Source organism: Buteo buteo, chromosome 3 (assembly GCF_964188355.1).
Source record: "Buteo buteo chromosome 3, bButBut1.hap1.1, whole genome shotgun sequence".
Taxonomy (NCBI): Eukaryota; Metazoa; Chordata; class Aves; order Accipitriformes; family Accipitridae; genus Buteo; species Buteo buteo.
This window is the reverse complement of record NC_134173.1, coordinates 68,456,079-68,482,266: the sequence shown is the minus strand read 5'-3', so window position 1 is coordinate 68,482,266 and position 26,188 is coordinate 68,456,079. Positions and strand designations below refer to the sequence as shown.

The 26,188-nt window shown below is 43.3% G+C and overlaps 1 protein-coding gene across 4 annotated transcripts in view; it reads left to right on the top strand.

Annotated features, from left to right (window-relative positions):
• Positions 1 to 26,188, top strand: part of CYRIB (CYFIP related Rac1 interactor B) — a 102,173-nt gene that overhangs the window by 19,526 nt on the left and 56,459 nt on the right. For 2 of the 4 annotated variants that reach the window (XM_075023958.1, XM_075023962.1), the window contains exon 1: positions 1,715 to 1,954. The exons of 1 other annotated variant lie outside the window; for it this stretch is intronic. The gene's annotated coding sequence lies outside the window, so the exon portion shown is untranslated. Of the gene's footprint in view, positions 1 to 1,714; positions 1,955 to 2,781; positions 2,802 to 26,188 lie in introns of those variants that run through there. One more of the 4 variants, XM_075023960.1, reaches the window with a different exon arrangement.

Genomic DNA, 26,188 nt, shown 5'->3' with positions numbered 1-26,188 from the left:
TTGGGCATCTCCTCTATTTGCTGCAATCTACACAAACTTCTAGGAGCCTCCAGGGCTTGCCTGAGCACTCCCCTTTCCCTACTTAGGTGAAGGCAGCAGACAGGTACGTGGTGTACCAGCCCTGGTCTTGCCAGAATGTTACCCAAGGACCACAACTAAAGTGCAGTGATTTCCTCTCAGTTCACCGAGCAGGTTTTGCAGCTGAAGTACGCTCACAAATGGCTTCCTTTATATCCCAGGATACTCTTTTATGTAGAATACTTTAAAGTTATTAGTGTAGTGAATCTACGTATCTTGAATCCTACCAGGTTACAAGAGAAACTAAGTTTACCAGTTTAAGTCAACATATATATAGGCATGAAAATAAAAAGAAGAGAAATATGTCGACATATAAATAAATCTCTGAGGTCCTTTCCATTTTTGTTCTTAATGTGTGTTTGGGGGAACTTGGTATTCCCTAATATTCGGCAGTTATCAAATTGGTGTTCGGCTTCTGAAGAGAAAGTAGAAGTGGTTAGACTTTCAGGTGGTTTGTTTGGCTCTTTCAGATTGAATAAGCACCTTTGCCAATGACAATGCTCTACTGGTTGAGGCTGCAAGTTTTGTCTCGGCGGTATCCGTACGCTACTGCCCGGCTGTCCCGCTCGGTCTCTGAACCGCTCCTAGCGCAGCCTCACCGAACGCAGCGTGTTCTGTCCCTCGGCTTCAGAGCAACCATTCAACGTGAAGGCTGGATGAGACTTAATGGCAAAATTTTGAAAATCATTGTCTAGATTCCAGGTTACTTTACGAAAAAAAGAAGCAGAACTTCTAATTTTTCTTACTCTATGTGTGTACATGTGATTTTACTAAAGAAGCAAGCCCAAAACAAGGTATTTGTGCTATCCCTCTGCTTTGGCAAATTTATCCATTAGTAGAAGTAGTTCAGGGTGTGCGATGTCCCAGGGTAACGACACCAAAATCCCAGTTGTGATACAGGCAAGGAAAAGGTGAAACCTTCATCAACAGGATGCGTGCACAGGAGAGGAAAATACATAATTAAGTCCATGAAGTGCCCTTAAAATGTATTTTTGTGTTTCTTAACACATTCTGCCTGTCTTTTACATTTCAGGGGAGGTGGAGAGCAGTGCAGCGCGAGCCATGAGAGCAGCGGGACGTTCGTCCTGCGCAGGGCTCTGGCAGCGCAGAGCTCACTGAGGGATCCAACTTTCCGCTTTTTATTTTTTTTCACCTTAGATCTTACAACATGATCCACCTGGGAAGAAATTTCAGTCAGCAACCTTGCTTTCCACACATAAGGAACCTGATTTTCTTTCCCATCCCGGCTTTGCCAACTGCAAACGTTTAAAAACCCTGAGCCAGGCCTTCAAAAAAAAAAAAAAAACCCGAAGTCACACAACTGGCTTAAGCGGCCATCTGTGAGGTTAAGTTAGTGGCTTTGATGAGTTGTTAGTGGAGGCGGGGGGGGTCTCAGGGGGCTGCGGGAAGATGGCTGCCCCCTCCCCGGGCCGCCGCGGCGGCGCCTTTAAGGCGCTTGACCCACTCGCCGCCTCGCCTGCCTGCCCGCCCGCCTCTGTTTCTTTCCCCCGCCCCTGCCCGAGACACTGGGAGTCGAAGCAGGTGCATGCGCAGTGCGCTGGCAGCCTGGCGCGCTTGCGCAGTCACCTGCTGGCCGCCCCCCCCACCAACCCCCCCCCGCCGCCGGTACATCCGGGTCATCGCACGCCCGCCCGCACGGCCGGTCCCCCGCGGCGCTGCGCGGCTCGCTCCCCCTCCCCCTCCTCCCCCCTCCCCCCCAGCGCGGGCGGCTCCGGCGCTGTCGCCATCCGCGCCCTCCCCTGCGCGGGGCTCCGGCCACGCCGCTGCTGTCGCTGCCTCCGGCCGAGCGGGGGGAGGCGGCGGCTCCGGCTCCCGCTCCGGCTCCCGTCCGCATCGCCGTCCGCCGGGCGGCTCGGTGAGTGTCAGCGGCGTGGAGGGAGGGCGGGGGGCCGGGGCGGGGCGCCTCGCTGCATCCCCCGCGTTCCTCTCAGCCCCTTCCCGCCGGGGCCCGGCCTGCCCCTGAGGGGACGGCGGCTCCCCCCGGCCGGCCGCCCCGGCTCCCATCTGTTGCTCTCCCTCCCCCCCCCGCCTCCCCGGGCCGAACCCGCTTCCCCTCAGCCCTCCGCAACTTCCCGCGTCTCTGCCCTTCCCGTCCCGCCGCCGCTTCGGCCCCGCTCTCCCCGCCGGGGCGAGGAGGGGGCTGCCCGCCCGCCCGCCGCCGGGGCCTCACGCCTCAGGGCCGGGGTGGTTGGTTGGAGAAGCGGCGGCCGCTGCCTCCCTCGCCTGGGGAAACGGCGCTGACTGCCAGGGACCTGCCCTGCGCTGAATAAACCCGCTCTGGGTTTCCCCTGGTTCTGCGGCGGGGCTCCTTCCCCGCCCGGCGGCGGGTCGGAGGCAGAGGACCCGGTGCGCTCCCTGGTGCAAGCGCAGGCAGCTGCTCCGGCGACGGCGGCGCGACCGGCTTGTGGCAGGAGCTGGTGGTGGTGGTGGTCGGAGGAGGAGCGCGTCCTCCCCGCCGGCCTTCATCCTGCCTCTCCTCTGGTGCAGCCTTGCGGGGTGCAGGTGGTGCGTGGGGAGGTGGAGATGGAGTGACAGTGTCAATGGTTAACCGAGAGGAGGAAACCCGAAGGGACGTCTGCAGCCTTCCGAACTGTGGCTAAAACGTGCAGCGAGTTAAGCAGAATACAGAAATCGCCGCGCATTTGTCATAGTTGGGGTGTATCCTGCAGTTCTGCGTGCGGTAGCTGAGACTGTAATGCCAGGTAGGGTTAAGGTGAATTCAGAAGCTGTAACAGGAGGCTGCTGTTTCTAACCTATTCGTTAAGTAGCTGATAAAAGCAAATTTTAATTGGATTTTAGTTCTCTCCCGCGCGATTCAGGAATAAGAACATGTGCAACTCAGTTCTGTTTTGTTAGTTTTTAGTCTGGTGTTTCATCTTGCATGGTAATAAAATAGAAGTTTCTTCACAGAAACATTTCAGATACCAAAGAAATCAAGTGACTGTGTTTTGCAAAGGTTTTTGAAGTGTTTTTCTTTTTTTCTTTTTCTGTTCCATAGCATCAGCATCCTGGATCCAAATGTCAGTGACAGTATGACAGCTGTCTTTCCGTTGTGATAGCAGAGTCTTACTAACATTTAAAATCTGTCTCGCTGAATTTCTGATAACGTAATATGGAAATACAAGTGTTGATTAGCATGTATGTTAATCTTCAAACCAGTAAAACATTTTCTAGATTGATCTAATAATACGTGTTCTTCTTATTACTGTTTTTGTTGTTAAAAACTGCAAAGTCAGTTTTTCTCAACACCCACCCCACCCCCCCCAACCAGTCTTCCTTTGTGTTCTGATTGCTTGGACTTTAAATATACCTTTAAGTTAATGAGCATTTTCTGTAGTAGGTTGTAGCAGATAGGGGTATTGGACAGGAGATGTTTAGTAATTAGCCTGAGGTTACTATTGTCAAGGTTGGAATGTGAATCCAAACTTAGAAGGTTCAACCTGACAAATATCTTTGTTTAGCAAGGTGCGTTGTTTTGCAAAACATATCTTCAGTTCCGTGTGGCAAGTTTAACAGCAAAATCCTAAACCACATGAATAAGGTGCTGCTCTTCCATGAAGTAGAAATGTTTTTTTGTCTGGCATACAGCGAGTATTCCATTGTTGAAACAGAAGCTTTCAGCAGAAGAGTAGATAGCTTTTTATCCAAGTCAAACTGTCAGATTTCTTACTGCATGCATTAGCTGTCAGAGAGTAGGGGCTGTAGAAAGAAGCAACCCCAGAATCTGTTTTAAAGTATCCCTGTCAAGAAGTACCGTGGTTATATGGAAGTCAGAAATGAATTTGATCCTGTCTGTTATACAACTTCCATTTGTTGTCAGGTGCTCTAGATTTTCTTCATTGTTTGCAGTTTGGCTGGGACCACCTGATGTGACGGATTATTGAAAAGGTTGTCTTCTGAAATTCTCTGCCTCTTCATGTGAAACCTTTCCTGTGGGAGCCTTGCTGACTGTAGAAGCGTGATGCTAACCAGTTCTGTTCTTGCATACATAACTGTCCTGTCCCCTTATCTGACTTTTGCCGGAGTCTTAATGTCTGGATAAAGAGAAAAAGGAAACAATTTTTTATTGTGTCTTTCAGTAGTTATATATCTTAGCAGAATAATTAATTCTGAAATTATTTGAACACAATAGCTAAAATAGTTTAGGGACAGTTATGTGGGGAGCTTAATTCAAGGTGTCTGTCACCAGACTTCTAACAGTTCTCGCTAGACACTTGGAATTAATACTGTAAAGAGGCAGAAGGGTGGGGAATATTTGTGTTGTTAACTAGTGAATTATTGAGTAATACAGTAACAGAAATTGGCTCTGTCGTTTAGAAAAGCATATGTAGGTGCCACTTTGGACTTCTGTAGCTGCTTAGGCACTGTAAATGTAAATGCAGGGGTTTTTTTCCCCTCGCTGTGTATCTAGGAGAATACAGATAACACAAACAGCCTGCAGTACCCTATTTGTTATTGCCTGCCAGCTGGGGGCATAGATGGAACTAATGCATACCCTGTAGCAGAGACAGGCAAAATTAAAGCTTATGTGCAAGAAGTCAGATTTGTTTTTTAAGCAGTCAGGGTATGTTTGTGTGTGTGTGTTTTGGTTTTGCTTTTTTTTTTTTTTAAGAAATAATGGTGCTAGTGTAAATCAAGGTTATCATCTTTGCCTGTCCTTCCTAAAAGCTTGCTCTCTTATAATTACACTGAGAGTTTTAGTCATTGATGTAGATGGGCTTAAGTTGAGAAGAATGACTCCTGTCTGTTAAGGTAATGTTAACTACCCTGAAGTAGATTATAAATCAATTTTATGAGACTTTTTCATTGTAAAAATGTTTGACATTACATCTTCAAAGCTGAAATATTTTGAGTGTTGTCAAATTGCATCTCATGGACTATCAGCTGTCAAGCAAATGTGCTACAGGCAAGGTATGCAACCCAAGTGAATATATGTGCTGAATCCACACAAGGTTTGAATGTCAGTGCCATGCTCCTGTGCTTAATACCAGGGTGCAGAGAGTCATCCTGGTAGTCATTTTGTCCAACTGAATCCCTCCAAGTCTATCAACATGTCCTCAGAGGTGATGAGAGCAGGGGGACTGGGCATATGAATGAAGCTGTGTTGAATTGGAAAGAGTTCAGTGCTGGGGAACCTGAACCAACTATTGAGAGTGCTTACTAGCTGTGGCACCTGAAATACATGAATCAGGCAGGGTAAAGTTTATTTCAAATCATTTTCCAGCTGTGAATGGTGGCCAGTTGTATGCACCTTTTGATATCTTTCCTACTCCCATTCACTCGCATGTATCAAGAGCACTTTTAAATAAATGGATGGTCCTCTTGCATACCTTGTAAGTCTTCCTTTCATCTATGGACATACAGACTTTACTCAAGAGTATTAGTAATTTCTTCCTTGTGATTGCAGAAAATTTAACTCCTCTAACTACCCGACGTGGAGAAGTTTGCTTTTGTCTTCATGTGTATGAAGACAAAGGCTTATTTGATTGCCTTTAATTTCAGGATCTCTTATAAATTTTCCCCCCTTCTGTGATTCAGGAATGTTCTCTCGAGTGTCACAAGTTGGCTGCTGCAGCTGGCAGAGTGTTTCAAACTGTCTAAAATTTGCTGAGAGTAAGAGGCTTTCTTATATAGGCGCTGTTTTACATTTGCAATTCCAGTGGGTGCTGGAGATACGTTTATTGTAATTATATAAACAGCAGAGCTTAACAGAAACCAACAACAATGAGCAGTTTTAGAATTGACTAGGTAAAGCTGAAAGTATTTTTAGTTAACAGCACTTTCTCCTGTGTTCCCCACCTCTTGTGGTTTTAATTGCATTCTCCTTTTTAGAAATAACATTTTGTCTTCTCTGTCACGTGAAAGCCTGATGCACAGAGAATACCTTCACTGTGGACATAGTGAGACTAGTTACAAAGCATATTGAAAGGTGCAAGTAAAATGGTGCATTCTTTTGCCTTCACTTATGATACTTTGAATTTCAAGGTCATAGATGTGAGGTAAAGGCTGACAATGCCCTGCTCAATGTGTGTGTATGTGGCTTATGAACTCACATCTGTTGTTACAACCTTTGTCATCTGGTATGCTACTGTCTTAATTTACTGTTGCTACTGAATCAGATGGTCTTGGTGAAATGTTTAGTAATTTATTTCTGGTTAACTCTGGAAATGTTAATACGGGCCATGAAATTGATTTCTAAAAGGACTTTTGGTACCAGACATTTTGAGTGTTCTTTAACATTACTTTTTCAGCACCTAGAAAAAGAATTTTTACGTTTCTAGTACCTAGACAAGTATTGGCTAATTTGTGCGTATCGGGAAAGATTGTTGTTTGCCCTATTGCACTAACCTAAAGTTCTAGTATTGTATTTGGGGAATGATGTATGACTGACCAAACCCAGCAATTTTTTTTCTCTACTACATGACATCATTGTGGGACTACAGGAAAAATTGGAGGCTAACTATCTCTGAAACAAAGAGGTTGTACTTATGTACAATCTTAAAGTGTATAAAACTTGTTTCCTCTAATAATGCTTTTATGGGAGGATTTATTTTTATTCTTTTACTCCTATTCAGTGGAAACGCTCCATGGTTTGTGGTCTTGTTTACTAAGTGTTCGGCTGATTGTATCTACAGCTTGTATCTGCAGCACTTGGGATTCCCAGGTGGTCTCTGTGCAAATAGTGTAATTGGGTCTGGGACAGCTTAGCTTGTGAGATTGAGTGCATTCAATTTGGTGTGGCTGTAGCTACAAAAATAGCATGCCTTGCAAAACAGGGCTTCTGTCTGCCACCCACACCAAAACCTAAAGCTTGATCCTGTAGGCAGTTAATACGTTTGTCTGGAAGGCTGATTCCCATCAGCAAATGCTTTACCTGAATTGGTAACCACCAGGCAAAAAAAAAAAAGTTTTCTATCGGTAATCACTTTATATGTAAGAAAGCGCAGCAGAACACTGTCCTAGATACATTTTTAAAAGCACTTTTTACTTCAGACTGCGGGGCTTAACCGTTCCCCGGTAGCAGCAGGCTGCTCTGTGAGCGAATTCTGTTCAACTGGCGTAGTTCAAAAGACTCTTAAATTCAGCCATGAAGCAATTCTGGTTCTCCTTCAGTGCTAGATGATTAAATTAAATGGAGTGTTAGCATGAGTAACTTTTTCTGGTGTAGTATACAAGGTAATAGATGAGTTCCTACCCTAGTTGTAAATTAGCTGACTGGAAAGCCCTGTTTTTATGACTAGTAGCTCTAGCAGTTGTATAACTTCAAAAGTTGTGTCTAATTGTGTATTATTCCAGTCAGGTGTGGCACTGGATGGTGGTTGGTTCACCTTTTTATTATAGCAGTTTTGAGGGTAACATCCTCACAGGGAGAGGGAATTCTTGCCTTTTTGTGTAGGACAAGAAATGTGGTTTTTTCGGCTTCTGATGTACAAGTCAGTTTGACCTTTCTACTGAAAAAAAAAAAGTAATTTTCTGAATTCTAGCACTGCTAGTCTGGGGAAAAAACTGTAATAATAAGAAATACGTTCATAACTTATTTTTTTTAAAACCCAGACCTTCCTGTTTAGTGTCCCTGAAAGTGAAACTTCTGAGGCAAAGCGCATTCTGGGCATGAAAAGCCAATTAATTTCTTTTTGTTATATTTGTACCTTGTATGTGCTGAGACATACAGTTATTTGAAACTTCCTTCTTAATGTGGAAGTGAAATATGTAACCACTAGACTTCATGAGGCTTCATCTCAAAGATAAAATTGCTGACCTTTTATATAAATGAAGATCATACAGACAAGGCAGAATGTTATGTAAGGATTGCTTATGGATAGTAGTTAATTGATTTAGAGTTTAGATTTCCTGCTTGTGTGTCGAAGTCTTATGTGGGGAGATGTGAATTTGTCAGCTGAACAGGCAATTGAATTGTAATGATAGTTTTGAAATTTTCTGTTCTGGGTACTTCTTGTAGAAGATTACTTGCTGCTTGTTCCCATGTGCAACTGGCTAAAGTAATATTCTCCTGAACACTAAAATAGTACTTCAAATGCTTTAACTGTTCTTACCTTTGCATCTCAGAGTTCAGATCTGAATTAATTCTTCCTAGCAGTAGTAACAGAATAACATGACCGAGTTGATACCTCCTAGCTTGAAGTTCAGAGGATGATCTTACAAGAGCTTTCAACTAGCCTAACAAAACTCAAGGTGTTTTCTTACATTTTCTGAAGTTTCTGGTTTTAGCAACGTTCAGGCTTCTTATGGAGAAACTACCCATTTTTCTGTGACTATGGCTTCTTAATAAACACAGGGTAGAATCATGTCCCGGTAGGGAACTTATGTAGGTGGGGCTGGCAGTAAAGTCTAGTAAATGGCAGTGTAGGAGACTATTGATTAAGACCTAATACTTTGAGCAAATAATGTTATATAATATTGATGTTAATATTGTGTCAGGTTTTCAAAGGAATTTCAGTCAAACTACTTCAGTAGCTGCCAAAAGTGAGGCTTGGGAACAGATGTTGTAACTGTAGTCTTAACATTTTTTGACAGCTCTTCAAATAGCTCTAGTGTGTCTCAGCTTTACAGCAGAGTGTTTTTACAGGGCTTATACCTCTTGCTTTGCTTCTCTCTCTGTCCCTAGTCCAGAATGGGCCTGAGTTTGACCCCGTTACAGTCCTGTGAAAACTCATGCTCTAATAAACATCTATCCAGCCAGGCAGCATGGGAGAAGAAACGAGTTTGGATGGAGAGGACAGCTGAGGTGAGAAGTGATGGCAATTAACTAGGAGGAGCAGCTTACTTTGAGCTGAAAGCAGGGAAGAATATTAATTAGAATCTGGGACTGAGTTGGGGACAAGTTGTTCAAAAACTAGTGGAGAGGTTGGGTTGGAAGCTTGTTGGCTGTGTGGAGAGTATCGGTCAGGTACCAAGGGAGTGTGTGGAAATGATGCTGCTTCTCACCAAGCATCTTGGGGACATCAAGGGAAATGGGGACTTGCTGGACAAAGAATACAGAAAAGAGAGCTGATGGGGAGAAGGCTGGACAGGAGACGTAAGAGTTAGAAGCTGGAACTTTGTGAAGAAGGCAGATGGGCATGTTGGACAAGGAACTTGGGATGGTAAAAATAGAGTCAGAAAAACTATAAGGAAGGGACTACAGTGAAATAAAACATACTAAGTTTTGTCTATTGCCATTAGTAGCCATCATGTTTTCACCACTTTATCTTAATATGTATCTCTAAGTGATAGAAATTGGTGTTGTGAGGAAATGCTTTTGATTCTGGCGATGTGCCATGCAGCTATGAGGATGAATTGTCCAGGCTTATCCCCTAGCTAAGAGTTTATACTTGGTCTTTTCTGTTATGCTGTGAAGGAGTGCTCAAAAGTGAAGAAAGAGCAGAAAGAAGGCAGTCTTGAATACGTAATGTATGCCGTTTCTTCCATTAGGACGCTTGTTTTATCCCCACGATGAAGTGGCTGGTGCTAGTTTAGTGAACAAGTGCTCAATAGTTTGTCGTCTTTACTTAGTACCTTACTATGCTCTTGCTAGATTGCTTCAGAGATGCAATTAATTTCCTCTTGGATAGTCTGGTACTGCTTTCTGTGCAGTTATTTATTATCAGAATGGTCTAGTGAGATGAGGAAGTGGTTTGCTTCCTATTTTACACATGAGGAGCAAAGGCAAGATGAAGAGAAGTTCCGCTAGTTTTGCATGGTTAGAAATGACTAGAACCTGAGTCTTTTTAGACTAGTTTAAATATTGCAGCCACATCCCCATTGAACTCACTGCTTTTCTCTTGCTATGATTCCATTTTAGTACTATATTCTAACGTCACAGTTGTTTCTTGTGTTGGTTTATAGTCTGTTTAGACATGTAGCTACCATAACTGAATTGGAGAACGTGGCAGTGCTCGAGGTCATTCTGTTTATCACAGCAGCAGAACATGGCCATTTCATTTCATCAAAAAGGCAAAGTTATTTCTTATTGTTTCTTCTTGTGTAAATATGTTGCTTGTTCAGAGAAATGAGGAAGGATTAATTCTGGTATTGTGTGACTCTCAAGAACTCATACTCTGGTATTAGTAACTCCCACAAACTTTTGGTATTGATGCAGATTGATGCATTCCTTAGCTGTACTGCATTCACACAGCTTTAGGGCCAAACTTAAAGGGCCAAACTGGCGTGTGTGGTAAAAAGACCTATTTTTAGTGTTTAAATGTTATGGAAAAGTCAAAGTGGTGGTGCAGCTTTATTGACAGAATTGTGGACAATGAATTCCTTTCTCTCCTTTATGGTGAAGGAAGGCGGTACAAGCTGATTTTTATTTTTCAGTTGGGACTCTCAATTGTCTACATTGCTTTGCTTAGACGTTTAGTTTGAAAGATAGTTCTGTCCTGCTCTAGCCACTGGAAGGAGGAACCATAAGCTGTTTCTGTTTTGTAGAGCCTTGTGGCTTCTCAAGTTTCTCTTTAGAAGAGAAACCATGTCAACCAATGTAAGAAGTATAAAGCTCCTGTTTCTTCTGTCATTAGAAGGAAGGGTAAAAAGCCTTTGCTTATCACTTAAAGTTTTTCTTGGGAGCTTCTTTTTTTAGGAGAAATACTATGAATGAGGCTTATGCTGGTTAGGAAACTGTATAGTATTTAAAAAAAGGAAAAAAAAGTGTTTACTCCTGGGTAAAGAAAAGAACAGCAGCCTCTGCTGATGGAGCTGTGGTTTTTTGACTTTTCTTGCCAGGCCTACTGTGTTGGCTTATGTTCAGTTAATATTTGGCTGATCAGCTTTGCAGCTAGCAGGACTAGAAATACTTCTGCTGTAGCTTAAATTTAGTGGAAACTTTCTTTCTTTTGAAAGCTTTGCATTCATTGGTAGCAAATCTCTATTCAGGTCTTAAGGTAGAGATTTTTCTCCCCTGTTAGGGAGGGGAATGGCCACAGGATTGCTTTTGATCTGAAAAGTCAATCTGTACTCTGGGTTTCTTAGAAGCACAGCTGGCTTCTGATGTGATACTAGGTATGTGACAAACATTAATGTTCAAACTTGAAGTACTTTCATGTGGAAAAGGACACCCAAACAAAGCTTTTAAACAATGAGAGCCTCAGGTGCTGTTTTCTGGCTTTATGCAGGCTTTTTGTGTATTTAGTTATGTGATCTGTCAGCTCTGCCCACCTTTACCTCTGTGGGTGGATTTATGCAATTTAAGTATCTTCAGTTCAAGTAAGAATTGTAGTGACACTTTATAAAAGAACATGAAGTGCAACATGCTGAAGCACAGCTACATGTGGGTGAGTCAGTAGAGAGCTGGGAGTAGCAGCACTAAAAAAGAAAAGGAAGTACAGTCATGATAAAACTTTGTTTAAAAAGGAAAAAAAAAAAAGAAAACAAAACCCCAGCAAACTAACAACCATCTGTCTCCAGAGGATGGGAATGCAATAAGGTGATATAGTTAGTATCTTATAGTTAATCTCTGTGTGTATAGATTTTTATATGCATGTGTGTATCTATCTATATTAACACATGTGCACTCACATACTTGCACATATGTCCACACGCTGTTCAGTGTAGTTAGCTATATTATATCTCAGTACAGTACTCAAGTAGGGCAGTTTGTCCCAAGTAAATTTGACCTGATGTAGAACCCACATGTATTTTTAGGAAACTAATATTTTAATTGCTGGTCAAAATACTTACATGATTTTCAAGCCTCTGTTTTGGTATACCAGTGATGTAGGCTTTGCTTATGCTCTTGTTCCATCTGTTGAGGGCAAATCCTCTCTGCCAGGGGACAAGAATGCACATACTCACTCATCAGGTCACACAATGTGCTGCTGACTGTTGTCAGGTAATAAAAAACACAGAGTGCAATATAGTTCAGTTCTCGCAATGTGTTGGCTTTACAGCACTGCCACAATGATTCAGTGCTTCTTAATTTTGTGTTACTGATGTATATGCAATAGCTTCAGAAAAAGAACTAAAAATCACTTACTAACTTCAAGTAACTTGTGTTTAGCTTCCACTATTATATAGCTTTAACTTCCTCAGAAAACGTGTTGTCTTTGGTCTTAGTATTGCATGTTAAAAAAAAAAAATTGAAAGCCAAATGCTTTCTTTAAAATGAAAAGCACAATTGTTGTGCCTAGAATTGGTCTATTTCCTGGTTCTGAATCAGAGTGCTAGAAAAAAACAACTATACGTATTTACTTTTGTCCTGGTAAAATGCTGTTCTTGGCAAAAGGATTGGGTGTTTAATTTTTATCATGCGTTGTAAACGAGCACAGATTTGATTTAACAGTTCAAGATGTTTCTTAACAACTTAATCATAAGAAAAGCTATTTTATGTTGGTACTTAAGTGTATCTTTTCAAAGACAGTGTTCAGTCTTAATTTGAGCTAGTGCTACAACTCATCTTTGGAAGTTCAGAAAAAGAAAAAGAATTGAAGACAGTGAGTGAAAGCCTTGTTAGATGTGTCTGAATAGACATCTTAATGCTTTATAAATACCCTAATTCTTTAAAGTACTTATGCTCTTGTGTAGTTTTTTGTTTGATTTAAAGCTGGTTTAGTTAAGGTATTCTTTTTTCCCCTTTCCTTAGGAGGTCCCAGAGTATGGATTTCTACACTTCATCTGCTGGCCTTCACTGAAGGAGGGCACCGCATAAAAGTGTTTTTCCTCTTATCAGTCAGTTATTGTGTGTAACATCATCTCTTCCTTACTACTGTCAGCTGTGCTCTGCTTCATAAATTGCTGAGACTGCTGTTAGAGGATAGGCTTGTAACGGAAATGCGAAGGCTGTGTCCTGCCTGTGAACACTGTAACAGAAGTAACTGGAAGGTAGGGTTCATGCTCTTGTTTTACATCTGATCAGATAGTTTCACTCTTAGTGCTCTGTCCTTTCTAATCCTCTTTTATTTGGCATTTATGTAGAAAGCTCTTCTTGCTCGTACTTCAGGAAATATCTGGCATAGGTAACATTCTTTGTGTTTTCTTTTGCTTTTTACCAACTATACTTTTCTCTGCTTTATTCTTCCCTCAATATTTGTGAAAACAAAATGTTTAGGGTAACTGCTACTAGTAGCATCTAATTCAGTAGTACAGTAGCTCTGGTTGGTATCCTAGTGCTTCTTTCATTTAGCATCATTAATACTTGTAATCATCTCTGCAAAGTTGAGGCTAGAACTGCCTGAAAAGGAAATGGTTTGAATTTTGTCTTTGAACTTTCCTTTTTTCTCCCCCCTGCCCCTCTTCCTGACTAAGCAGGTTCAGGGATCCTGGAAGCATGCTCCTTAGGGGCTGGTTTTCAAATTTCTCCAAATGCAGGGCCAGTCTGGCCAGAAGTCCAGACAGGTTTCGTTTGAACTGTGCTTTGGAGTCGGGGATGGCTTGTTGAACAGGACATGGTGCCTTCCGCCCCCCCCCCCCCCGCCTTTACACTGTGGTTCTCAGGGTTTCTCAGTACTTGTATTTGGGGCAGACTGTGTGCCTGTAGTAGTCTGTTTTTCTGACAAATACTCCGTTTGGGTCTGAGTAAAATTTACAGTGCAGAAGCAAACTTTTATTCTTTGTGAAGAGCCATGAGCACTATTCTTATACTTTCCAAAACAGTGCTTCCAGTAAAAAAGGATAAAATTCTCACTTCTGCAGCGAATCCGATCTTCCTGGTCAATCCTTCAAGATTTTCTAGTATCATTTGAGCAAAAGTAGTAAAGTCAGCATCTCCTATTTTTTTTGTTAACTAGGATGAGTAGTGTTTATCATAGGCTGTAGACAAAAACTGTTGAAAGATGCCACTCTCACTTGTAAGTGTCTATTACTGCCTGAGACTTTATAAATGACATGTATTTCTTACTTACATGGGAGTAATTCTGAAAATCTGGCTGGGCTTTTGTAGTTTGTCTTGAACAAGTTTCAGAAAGGTGATCTTTTCTTAGACCGGTGGGTGTGTGTCGTTCCCTCCCCTCCCCCCAATTTTATAGGTTAATTATGAAAATAAAACCTTTTGGGGAAGTTTGTCTCTTAATACAGTAGCCGTGTCCTCAGCCCGGAAACTTGGCGATAAGTTCCTCCTTTGCTGTAGCACCTGCGCCAAATAGTTGACTCTGTGTACCTTGCAAAATAGCACTGATTTAATCTTTAAATAGAAATAGTATGGTCACGGCTTTTAAATATGCTGCATTGTTGTTTTAACAGCTAGCTAGACTTCAAAGAAATTATTTTGGAAAATATTTCTGAAAGCTGCAGCCCCACAACTGTCCCATGCTTAATGAGACTTGTACCTTTTGCAATTGAGTTACAGGTATTAGTTTTATCTAAACCTGTGTTTATAGAAAAGTACAGTACATATCAAGACTGACACAATATATCAGGGCCTTTAGCCTATCCAGATTAGAAAGGATGGAAATGTGTTGTCTAGCCTATTTGCCTGTTAACAGGGGATCAGTTCTGTCTGCTTATCATAATTATAAGAAAATGATTACATTTGCATTTGCCTCATTGCCCAGCTTCTGACTCACTGGCAGGCGTGGATAGTAATGCATAATCTAATGTGTAATACATATAAACATACTATTTATATCTATACAAAAAATATATTTAAACACAATATTAAATACTATGTGATATGTGAGTAATTGCTCCAGAACCTGATAGACGGAGTATGCAGTTGAAAGTTGCACTGACAGAAACGGCGATCTGATTCCAGCAGATCTGGAATGTTACTTCGTTGTCTTTGTCTACGGAGTTGCTCTAATCCCAATTGCTTAATTGTTCTGGTCATACAAATGTGTAACATAGATGATTTGAAGAGGGTCCATCCATTTCAGTTTGATGAAATGAACTGTAGTAGTGCATTGCATAAATAGAAGTAGCTATCTAAAGCTTGAACTTACTTGTTTTAAGTTAACAGTTTTGCTTGCCCCAGCCTGTGTACTGATTGGGCTGTGTAAAACAGACTTGAGAAACTGGTCCAGATTTCAAACAAACAACTTGTGGGGGTACAGTATTTTTAACCAGGGAACTTACCTGTGTTAACCCAGTGGTGTCCATGTTGGTACAATAGAGGAAATAAGGGAAGAACTGTTTCTTCTGCTGGCAGTCATGGCTTAAAATATATTAGAATAAAAGCTTTATTTTATTTGAAGTCCTGGAGAGACCAAAGGAAACAAATACAGATCTTAATTTTATAGTGAACTTTCTCTTTAGAAAGACATTCATTGTCTTTAAAGGTAGTTGAACTTTCTGCTTTCTCCTGTATGTGAGGGTTTGTTTGTTGTTTTTTAAATACTGTAATTTCAAGGAATTTGTTTTCACTAATTCACTCCTCATGAATGTTAAAGCCTTTCATTTATCTCTGAAATACTTTGACAAAGTTGTCTGGCTGTGAAGAGCACCAGATTTTGCTTCTAACAGGAAAAAAAGTGTGCAGTTCTCTTGTCTGTGTCACTGCAGAAAATGAGCCAAAGAATTGAACTGTGGCCTGTGTCAGTGCTGTATGTTCTCTTGAATGTGAGGCTTCTCCATTAAAGATTTTTTTTTCTCCTTCTAACATGGTTTGTTAGCTTTCTAAAAGGAGACCTAAGGATGTGACTCAACCTTGCAGAAGGAAGGAAACATGAAATGTAGGCTGTTCTCCTGTTATGAACTTACAGCAAACCTTTGCAGAGGGTTCAGTATTGTTGCTAAATAAATGTAGAACCGCTGTACTGTGCATGGAAAATAGGGAAAGCATAGCAATGTGTGAGTGTTCTTGGCTTTATGAAGAAGACATTGTGGTTAATGACATCTTGCATGTAAGTAAAACAAAAAAGCAACCTACCCCCTTATTTAAATAATTTCAATCCAAAGGAGTGTGAAGTCCTGTTCTTCCCCCCCCCCCCCTTTCTTAGAATGTGGGAACAGAATGCTATGTGTCCTTGTTGGTATGAGATGGGAGTTTGAGATGGTGGATTCAGGTTTGCTGACACTGGTGTGCAAACAAGTGAAGTGTGGACAGGAGGGCAGTAATAGTGCTAGTTCTCCATGTTTTTTGATGCTTGAATCATTTTGTCATTTAAAGGTCTGAATATGATGATTCCTATCATTTGTTGATCCAAAATGAATTTGTCTTCAGTGCAAATTGGTGAGCCAAAATGGTGAGCATCAATATTAAACTTGTTTTACGGTAGACTTTTTTGTCTAAAAAGAGTGTGCTAGCTAAAGAATAGAAGATGGAGCAGCCAAACATTTTTGTACTTTATTCCATTTGTTACACAGTGCTGAATGGACTTTCCATAGTCATAGGAACTAAGGGTGGGCTTTTTTCCCCAGACTGGGGTATGGACAGTGTACTGAAGTATATTTTTATAAGTAAAAAGCAACAACAACAAACGCAAACAAACACTAAAAGCAATGCCCACTGTGCAAATCACAACTGGTGGCCCCTCTGAGCCAGGGGAGAAGCTTGCACAACCATACAAATGGTTCTCCTGGCATTATTGCAGCTGAGGACAGTGGAAATTCCCAGTACTTTGGGGGTAGGAATAAAAAGTTGTGATGTGATTAAGACGTGATTGATGGCTGATCCAGGACTTCTGCACTGTATGCTTAACTCTCAATCTGTTATGCTGCTTGGTAAATCTACAATTTGAGTCATAGGGTAAGTGAAGAAGGGGAAACCTTCAGGAAAGCAGAGATGGGAGGAGAAGAGGTGGCAGAAGATGGACTTTGTTAAAGGTGCAGCCTTGTTGACTTGATACTGGATTAATGATCTGTTCAGATGCCACGCTCAGAGTACAGTCATCAAGGGCACTAAACTTGAGCAAGGGATTAAAGAGAAAAAACATGAAGCTTCTGAAGAACAGCCTTGCTCTAATAAAGGCTGAAGAGTTAAACCCAAACAAAAACGCAGCATACCATCATCACCTTTTTCTGCTTGTTTGCAGAGATTGAATCTGCATGGATTTCAGAAAATGGTTGACCTAGTTTCTTGGGTAGTAAATTAATGTACATGCCTGCTTTCAGTAAAATCTGGTCATAGACTAAACTAATGTTTAAGGTGATTGAAAATCTTAGAATACAAAGACAGGATACTAACCTAAACACTTTATGCCTTAATTTTGAGGAAATTGAGAGGCAATGTGATAAAGGTAAATAAATGATACAGCACAGGCTCTCAGGGAATGAGTAACTTTTCTTCATGGCACCTGAAGTTGGCACCCAGTTATCAGGCTATAAGTGTAAAATAAATCAGGTTTGTTTTTTTTTTAACTCACACAGTACCTAATTGGACTGTGGCACTTGCTGCCAGTATTGGTTAAAGGAGCAGATGATGTGCCTAGCTATCAAATGTGCAGATATAGCTTCTAGTTCAGACAGTCTCTGCACTACCTTTGAAGTGATCCTGAGGATATTTCCCTAAATACCTGCTACTGGACTAGGTGAGCATTTGGTGTGAATCATATTGGCTGTTCATTCCTTGCCAAAAAATACCCATCTGCATTCAATAAATGTGAGTGTAATGGGTAATAGTCTATGTTCAGTGTCAAGATCCTTTAACTTTTAATGAGAAAGTTCAGTGCTTTTGTTTGTCCTTGGATTTTATCAAGTATAAAGGCAAAGAAAAGATACTCCAGGAAAAAAAGGCTTCTGTTACAAAGAGAGATATTCAGCTTTAAGTAATGCTTGAGTTTTTAAGTTCTGTAAAAATAGGAACATGTGTGTACTTTTTCTTGTATCATTGCTGAAAATCAATGTATTTAAAGCTAGTGGTGGTGCTGGTTGTGATATTGAGAGATGTTTTGATGCCAAAAATTAGAGGGTGAGGGAAGCTACTCTCCTTATCTTGATAAAGGCCACTAGATATGAAATCCTGTACCTGTCTACTTCTGAAGTAGTCCTAAATCAGGATCTAATGCCCTTCCTGTGGTAGTCTTTGTTATTAAAGATGCTGAATGATTATTCATTTATCACTATTCTGTGTGGAAGGTGACTTTGTAAAGCTGCTGATGTGGGGCTCTTAATCAGTTCCCCCCCCATCACTTGCATACTTGCATCAGTCTACTAGTTAGCATCTCTTGCTCTGTAAATCCAAATTTTGTGACCAAGTTAAGCTTCAGCTAGAGTCTTTTTTTGCTACTGTGTACAGCAGAAGAAACAGGTTAACTTGCTGAATGGAAAAGAAACAAATTCTCCCTCCTTTTGTTTGTGTGAAGCTAACAGTGCTAAGAGTGGGGGGGGAGAAGGGTGGGAAGAATATGCTTGCCGATTAACAGCTATCATAGTTTTCAAACAGAGAGCTGCACTTAACGTTATTCAGTGTTAGACAGTCAGTCTTGTTTAGTGTGGAATTGTACAATTCTGCATAAAGGTAATGCTGTATTTATCGTGTGGCTGCTTTTCCATGCCAGTACTGTTTTTCTTCCCTTTATGAGAGTACTATAAAAACTGAATTGTTGATACTGGTCTGCCCGAAACTGGACTTGATGGGTTTTGTTGCTTGAAGGTGGGATTTTTCTGCTAGCGGGTGTAGTTCAGTTTGGTTTTTAGTTAGAGTGACTCCTGTTTATATTAAAATATTGTGTAAACTGACTTTTTGTAGCTATTTTGGTGGCTTCACTTTTTCCTGAATGTTGCGGTTTAACCCCAGCTGGCAACAAAGCACCATGCAGCTGCTCGCTCCTCACTTCCTCCCTCCCTGCCCTCCTTGGGATGGGGAGGAGAATCAAAACCAAGTAGGAATCATGGGTTGAGTTAAGAACAGTTTAATAATTGAATTAAAAAAATTAAATATAATAATAGTAATAATTGTAATGAAAAGGAAGATAACAAAAAGAGAATGAAATACAACCCAAGAAAGACAAGTGATGCACAATGCAGTTGCTCACCACCTGCTGACCGATGCTCGGCCAGTTCCCAAGCAGCGATCTGCTCCCCCCCGGCCAACTCCCCCAGTTTATACACTGGGCGTGACATCACATGGTATGGAATATTTGGCCAGTTTGGGTCAGCTGCACTGGCTGTGAACCCTCCCAACTTCTTGAGTCCCTCCAGCCTTCTTGCTGGCTCGGCATGAGAAGCTGAAAAATCCTTGACTTAGTCTAAACACTACTTAGCAACAACTGAAGACATCAGTGTGTTATCAACATTCTTCTCATACTAAATCCAAAACATAACACTATACCAGCTACTAGAAAGAAAATTAGCTCTATCCCAGCTGAAACTAGGACACTGAAGTTAATAGCCTCAGTGTAGTTTAGCATGATAAATGAAAAAACAAGAGCAAAGGTGTCATAAAAGCTATTATAAAATCACACCACAACCCCCAACTACACCACCACTTCCTACCCCTCCCCCCATCTCCATCTAATCCCTGCTGTGGGTTCAATCCCACCTTCCCACCCTCGTGCTGACTGCGAGAACCCTGTGCTTGCTGGGTGGGTTTGGAAAGGTGCTCTTCTGCTCTTCCCCTCGCTTTTCTGGCATGCCAGGCTGAGGTGGTGGCAAGTCTGTCCCTGCATCCCACCATGGCTTCCATGGCCCTGTCCTGAGGGTTTTGAATTGCTCTAGGCTCAGGACTGCATTGGAGGTCTCAAGGATGCTGTAGCTGCGGGTGAGCAGCTCCATGGGCAGTGAGAGTGAGCCAATGTCGCAGTGGGAAATGGCTCCGCCAGTGCCACTAGGGTCCCCAGGCATGGGGATGCTGCTGGGCCTGTCCTGGCTGACCAAGGAGCAATCTGGTAGCATCTCCTTGGGCAGTGGAAGGTTACCTGCTGGGTCCCCGATGGCTTAGATGTGGGGGGCAGCACAGTGGCGGGGGATGTTGCTGCCCACGGCTGCCCCACTGGGCTGGCCATGTCAGAGAGGCTGAGTTGTGCAAGCTGCTTCTCCATGTCCTTGTACCCAGGAAAGTATGGCGGCAGCACCGGGGGGACTGAGGCCACCACTCTCCTCTGAAGGTTGAAGGACGTGAAGTGTTGCAGTTGGCCCTGCGGGGGGGGGTCCCCAGGGACTGCCCAGGCTGGAGGGATCCCACAGCTCTGGGGGCCCCACAGGGCAGCACCCACCAGAGACATAGCACTGTGACCAAGCATGGAGGTGGCTGGTGGAAGCAAGTTGTTGCTCGTCCACTGGATACAGAAGACACGGGGGTTGAAGAAGCAGCCACATGGAGCCGTCTGCACCCCTGCATGGGTGAGTGGGAGGTGTGCTGGGCTGGCTCCTGGGGGGACCCCCACCGAGCTGGCCCTGATTACTGACGTCCCCCAGCTCTGTGCAAGGCATGTGGGAAGCTTGTGGCCAGGGCGTTCCTTGCAGCGTGAGCTGCTGTGCCAGTGGCACAGGGTTGCAGATCAGGGAGGAGACTCACTTAAAGGTGGTGATGCTGGAGACATGGCCCCAAGTGTTTGGGGAATTCTCTGCAAATTGTGTTTACTGGGCATACCTCACCCAGGTGAGGGCAGGGATGCTTGCACAGGACTGCTGAACCCTCGTGCCACAAATGTCAGGGGGTGGGAGTGCTGGGGACACTGGAGGTGCTGAAGGTGCCATACCTGCTTGGGGGTGCCTGGGGTGCCCAGGCTGCGGGGAAGGGCTGCTTCTGCCCAAACAACACAGGTTCGCTGAGCCTGAAAAGAGAGACGGGGCAGTTGCCGGTGGTCACCTCCACTCTTGCCCCTAGGAGCATCCCCAGGCTCTAGGGGTCAGGGTTGGTCCCTACCTCGGGTGTAGAAGGTTTCAGGATGGACAAAAGGCTGAAGCAGCCAGGGCATTGGCGGGGCCCAGGGGCTGTGCAGTGGGAACTGCAGTGCTGGCAGCGCCATGATCTGTTATGCCTGTTGGCTGCTAAGGACTCTGGGGTTGCCAGCTCAGGCCTTCTGTTTGGGGGTCTCTTCAGAGGGAATGTGGGGGCTCCCTGTGTTCTACCCCCAACAGTCTCCCCAGCATCTCATGGGAAGGGAAAGGGTTAAGGGGGGCTGGGGTGCCCCCTGACCCTACAGGCAGCTGTTGGGTGCTGTGGTTGCAAATGCCTTTGGCTGGAAGCCTGGAAGCCTTGGTCAGTTCCCAGAGCTACAATAATCATTGGTGTTACTGAGAGGTGGCAGAACAAGTCCCACAACTGGAGTGCTGGGATGGAGGGTTATAGGCTGTTCAGGAGGGATAGGCAGGGCAGGTGAGGTGGAGGTGTCACACTTATGTGTAAGGGAGAGGTTTGACTGTACAGTGTTTTGAGTTTGTGTGGCAGGGTTTTGGTAGCGGGGGAGGGGGCTGCGGGGGTGCCTCCTGTGAGAAGCTGGTAGAAGCTTCCCTGGCTCCACGTTGGATCCAACTCTGGCCAAGGCCGAGCCCATCAGTGATGGTGGTAGCACCTCTGGGAGAACAGATTTCAGAGGGGGAACCTGCAGTGGGGGAGGAGATTGGAATGTGAGAGGAACCCCTCTGCAGATACCAAGGTCAGTGCAGGAGGAGGAGGAGGTATACCGCAGGAAGAGATGCCCCTGCAGCCAGTGGTGAGATGGCAGACTGTCCCCCCCCAGCCCATGGAGGGGAGCGAGGAAGCAGATGCCCACCTGCAGCCTGGGGAGGAGCCCACGCCGGAGCAGGAGGATGCCCCTCAAGATGGCTGTGACTCCATAGGAAAGCCCATGTTGGAGCAGTCTGTGCCTGAAGGACTGCAGCCTGTGGGAAGGACCTGTGCTGAAGCAGTTTGTGAAGGACTGACTGGGAGGGACCCCACGCTGGAGCAGGGGATGAGTGAGGAGTCCTCCCCCCGAGGAGGAATGAGCACCAGAGACAACGTGTGAACTGACCCCAACTCCCATTCCCCATCCCCCTGCGCCACTGGGGGGAGGAGGTAGAGAGAACCAGGAATGGAGTTGAGCCGGGGAGGAAGGAGGTGTGGGGGGGAAGGTGTTCTAAGGTTTGATTTTTACTTCTCATTATCCTTGTTTTGATTTGATAGGTAGTAAATTAAATTTACTTTGTTTCTTCCCCAAGTTGAGTCTGTCTTTTGCCTGTGATCATAAGTGATGAGTGGTCCCTCTCTGTCCTTGTCTTGACCCACAAGCTTTTCTTTATATTTTTTCCTCATCCCACTGGGGCCAGGGAGGGGGGGAGGAGTAAGGGAGCAGCTTCATGGTGCTTTGTTACTGGCTGAGCTTCAACCTTGACATACAGCCCTTACAGTTAGCGATGATGTGGTTTAGAGGCTCTGGATGAAGGTTAAGGGGATGGAAAACAAAGGAGATGTTGTAGTGGGTCTCTACTACTGATCACCCAGCCAGGATGCTAGCACCAAGTAGTTATTCTATAGATGATTAGGAGGAGTCTTTGGATCAGTAGCCCTTGTCCTTGTGGGAGATTTCAACTTCCCAGACATCAACTGGGAATATCATACTGCTGTGACAAGCAGGTCAGGGAAATACTTGAAGTTTGTGGAAGATAACTTCTTGTCAGAAGTACTCGGTGAGCTAGCGAGGAAAGGTGCCCTCATAGACTTGCTATTTGGGAATGAGAAGGACTCCATGGTCTCCTGCAACATCCTTCTCTAAATTGGGGAGAGGTGGATTTGATAGATGCGCTATTTAGTGGATAAGGAATTGGTTGGATGGTCACATCCAGAGAGTAGTTAGTGGTCAATGGCTCAATGTCCAGATGGACATCAGTGACGAGTGGTGTCCCTCAGGGGTCTGTATTGAGACCAGTACTGTTTAATATCTTCAGTGACAGTGGGATCAAGTGCACCCTCAGCAGATTTGCAGATGACACCAAGCTGAGTGATGTGGCTGACGTGCCTGAGGGATGGGATGCCATCCATAGAGACCTGGACAAGCTCAAGAAGTGGGCCTGTTTGAACACCATGAAATTCAACAAGGCCGAGTGCAAGGTGTTCTGCACGTGGGTCAGGGCAACCCCTGGTATCAATACAGGCTAGGGGATGAAGGGATTGAGAGCAGCCCTGCAGAGAAGGACTTGGGGGTGCTGGTGGATGACAAGCTGGACATGAGCTGGCAATGTGTGCTTGCAGCCCAGAAGGCCAGCCATATCCCAGGCTGCATTAAAAGAAGCGTGGCCAGCAGGACAAGGGAGGTGATTCTGCCCCTCTGCTCTGGTGTGACCCCACTAGGAGTAGTGCATCCAGCTGTGGAGTCCTCGGCACAGGAAAGACATGGATCTGATGGAGTAGGTCCAGAGGAGGGCCACAAAAATGATCAGAGTGATCATGAAGACAAGTTGAGAGAGCTGGGGTTGCTTTTCAGTGGGCTTATAAGAAAGATGGGGACAGACTTTTTAGCAGGGCCTGTTGTGATAGGACAAGGGATAATGGTTTTAAACTAAAAGAGGGTAGATTTAGACTAGATACAAGGAAGAAATTTTTTATGATGAGGGTAGCGAAACACTGGAACAGGTTGCCCAAAGAGGTGGTAGATGCCCCATCCCTGGAAACACTCAAAGTCAGGTTGGACAGGGTTCTGAGCAGCCTGATCTAGTTGAAGATGTCCCTGCTCATTGCAGGGGGTTGAACTAGAAGACCTTTAGAGGTCCCTTCCAGCCCAAACCATTCTATGATTCTGTGCTTGTCAGCAATGTAATGTGTTGGGAAGACCTGTTTTCAGATGTTTCTCTGATCTGGTGATTTGTATTGGCTTTGTATTATGCATTTGTGGACTGACTTGCGTGTTTACATCTTGTTCTGTTAAGGATGAGTAGTTCATCAGAATCAGAAGAACAATGGACAACAGGTTAATTTTTGGACTTGTGTTTTAATCGCTTATGCAGCTTTTAGCCTCCTTTAGCATCAGTCAAGAGTGAGCAGTTCACGAACACGTAGTTGAACCTGCTCGAACAGCAAAATTGAAATGAACTTAACTTTTTTCCTAGCTGAAAAGTATAAACAATCCTAATATGAAGGTCATCAAAAGGCAGTCAATAACATGCTGTTGAGGAAAGCTAGAATTTAACTTGCCCTGAGATACTAATTATGCTTCTTGTGACACTATGCTGCTAGTGAGAGTAGCCTGGGAAACTGTAGGCATACATACTGCTGGCAGTTACTGGAATATCTTAAAGATCCAAGATTTTGCTGGTTTACATTTTATGTTAAACATAAGCCCTACCAAGAAGTTAAACAGCACATTCTTTCAGGTTCAGATCTGTTTCAAACTAATGTTGCACTTCCGATCCTTTCAGAAATCTGTTCCAAATGTGACTTGTCTCTGCACTGTGCTCATTATTTAAGGCCCTGTTTTACTAACCTGTTGTCTCAAAGCAAACTTGAGATAAGTACTAGCCTCCCCAGATAGTTCTGACAAACTGCTTTGTTTAAAGATAATTGGGAGGCTTATCTTTGTAGTGGCTTCATATTCACAAAGAAACCCAAATGAAAACTCCAAACTGTATCTCAGTATTAAACTGAGATGTATATGTAACTGAAACAGTAGTGTGGCGAAAGAAGTATTTGTTAATGACTTTTTTACAACTTAAAAGACTTTTGCTTGCTGAGCAGCAGCTTTTTGTGCATGTGTGTAAAGATGAGCACAAAATGATTGCTGTTCCAACTGTATGGCAGATTATTGTGCTAGCTACTGTTAAAATAAGTGGCATAGTGCTATAAATGGTGTCTGGGGAAATGAAAAACATTTTACATATTCCAGCGAATTCTTTTTGCTGTTATCTCTGTTGTACACAGACAAAGTCTTCTTTCTATTATATCTCAGTATTCTTTAAGCACCATTTGATGCAATCGGACTTTAGATGGCTACATTTAAAACTATCTCATGAGAGTGGACAGTATTTTTTCTTCCCATGATATAGCTAGAAGCTATGTTAAGTAGGACTAGGCTCAGCTGTATGAAAGATAGGGTGGAAAGTTTAAAAAAAAAACAACCCAAAACAAAAACCAAAACTCACTGCTGATAAATCTCTGGTCTGTAAACTCAGAAGATAAGATGAACGCCACGCTTATGCAGTGAGACCATGGTGACAGAACTTTGTTTTCTGTGGAACTTCTGAGTCCTGAACAATCTCAGTGCTGTTGCAGTCTTTAAAAAGTAAGGCAAATGGGAGAGATCTTTGTTTATTCTTAGGAGTTGAAAGGAATTGTGTTGAATAAGAATGCAAAGTAAAACTGAAATCTGTTTGAGTACATAAGTAATGTGTTGACTGACTGTTACGCATTTTGTATTGAGGGCTGTGTATTCTTGGGATTGGAGTTACTCTGAAGCTAGTTTTTTGTATGAATAGTAGAGCCTTTAGAATAAAAGAAGGTTGATGAAAAGTCACAGTTTTGACTCTAACCTGTGAACAACAAAGTTGAGATTGTTTTTAATGGTTAGATGGAGGAAAGCTTTAAGTGTATACAGATACTAAATCCTGCAAGTGCTTGACAGGCAGAACTCCTCTGTCATAACACAGAAGTTGAAGGTTTGACTCCAGTAAAAAGATGGGCTGCTACATAACCTGTAACTATAGCTACTTTACTGGAACCGGTTGTAATTCTCTTCTCATTTATAGTGTGGCTCTAACTGTGTTCCTGGCATGACAGCCTTCCACCCTCCTAATGTTTATAATGTTGTTTTTTTTTTTAATTTCCTGCTCTTTCTCACAGCTAACCTTTTTGTGTTGTACAGCAATAAAAATGTGTCTTCCTGTTTCTCCCTGGGAGATAATGGGGACAGATGATAAAATGGTTAATATTACCTCCTACCACTGCCTCTGTTTAGTAGCTCCTTCTAGGCTTAAATAAATTTGTAGTAGTTCTTGTCAATGTGTATAGTTCATTATGTTCATTTTCAATTTCAGGTTTTTAAGGCTTTTCTTTTGACCGGATCAGGCTTGTAAAGAAGTGGCAATAATTCTTACTAATCCAACTCTAATAAACTGTTGTCACTGGCAAGTTACTCATGAGGGACCTGAAAGGGTTATGTCTGTAACTGTTTTACAAAATCCCAGCATCCTTCCTGCTTTTAGATGGTTTCTAAGGAAAAAAAGCTGGTAATTCAGGCCAACTGGTCTTTCTTTTGTGAGGAGGAGAAATGGGCATTTTCAGGTCTGATAACAGAACAGATCTTTAAGCTAGGAACCACTTACTGTCTTGCAAATACCTTTTAAAGGATGTCCTCCCATCAAAGTTGGG